Below are 1,178 nucleotides of genomic sequence, written 5' to 3' on the forward strand. Positions count from 1 at the left end.
TGCCTACTTATGTACCTTGCCCATTTATCAACTGGGGGAATGGCTTGATTTTTTGTATAATTGATTTAGTTCCTTAAAAATGTGTGTAATTAGACCTTTGTCAGAGGTCATCAAGTGACCTTGCATACAAAAAATCCTCTCCCAGGGTCCATTTAGTCACCATGTTTTACGTCCCAGATGTCTCAGGTAGTCGTGAGATTCTGCAGCGGGATTCACTTTAGGGAACAGCTCAGAAGGCTCTGCTTCAGTGGTTCCAAATCACTTGTAGAGGTTCCTAGATTCAAATCTGCCAGGAACAAAACTTCATACAATAATTTCACTTTCTTTACAGTTATCAAGAGAATTGTAAATGTAAAATCCTTAATCCAGTTTTGAAAAATTATCACTAAAACATAATCAGAGCCTGAATTTCTTTACTAGATGCATTTGGAAGCCAATGATATACATATATATAATACTTCCAATAGTCTAATCTTGTTGCTTTCTCAAAATGTACTGTTTCATTTAATTAGACAAGTTGTAGATCCTTGTATGGTTCCCTTTTAGGAAGGTATCATCCCTCCATTATAATTTGACCAGAAATGTAGAATAAAATTGTATTATTTTTCATACTACTCAGAGATGTTCCAGTATCAACCATTAATTAATAGATTCAGTATTGTAGTTAGAAAGCTTTTACTCCTCACCTACTTGGATTATAGGAATTTTCTATGAAAGAAAAAGAAGGGACAGAGTCATAACAATGTCTTAACAGAGGAATTGAAAACTCCCTCATCTCTGTCTGAATCCAAGCATGAATAATATCTGACTCTCAATCATGTAGGCACAAGGTATCAAAAGCAAGGCTCAGGATTTACCAGGTGGGAATAATTACTGTTTAGAAAAGAAATAGTACAATTGGGAAACTGAGTCAAGAGAATACTACCTTAGGCCAAGCCAAGATCACCCTCCCAACGTCTCAGGCACAGCCATCCAAAAGTAACATTTTCTTGATGGCAAAACATATCATTTTCTACTATTGGTTTTGTGAAAATTCATACATCCTTGTAATCAAAACAAAAGAATAGTAAATTACAGTCCCAAGATTTTTATCTCAAAAAGGAAAATTTCACTAATCATGAGGTAAAAAATGCTATTAACTTTCTCATATTTCCCTCTAAGAGTTAAATTTCATTCTT

The sequence above is a fragment of the Gracilinanus agilis genome, chromosome X, assembly GCF_016433145.1.
Source record: "Gracilinanus agilis isolate LMUSP501 chromosome X, AgileGrace, whole genome shotgun sequence".
NCBI classification, from domain to species: Eukaryota; Metazoa; Chordata; class Mammalia; order Didelphimorphia; family Didelphidae; genus Gracilinanus; species Gracilinanus agilis.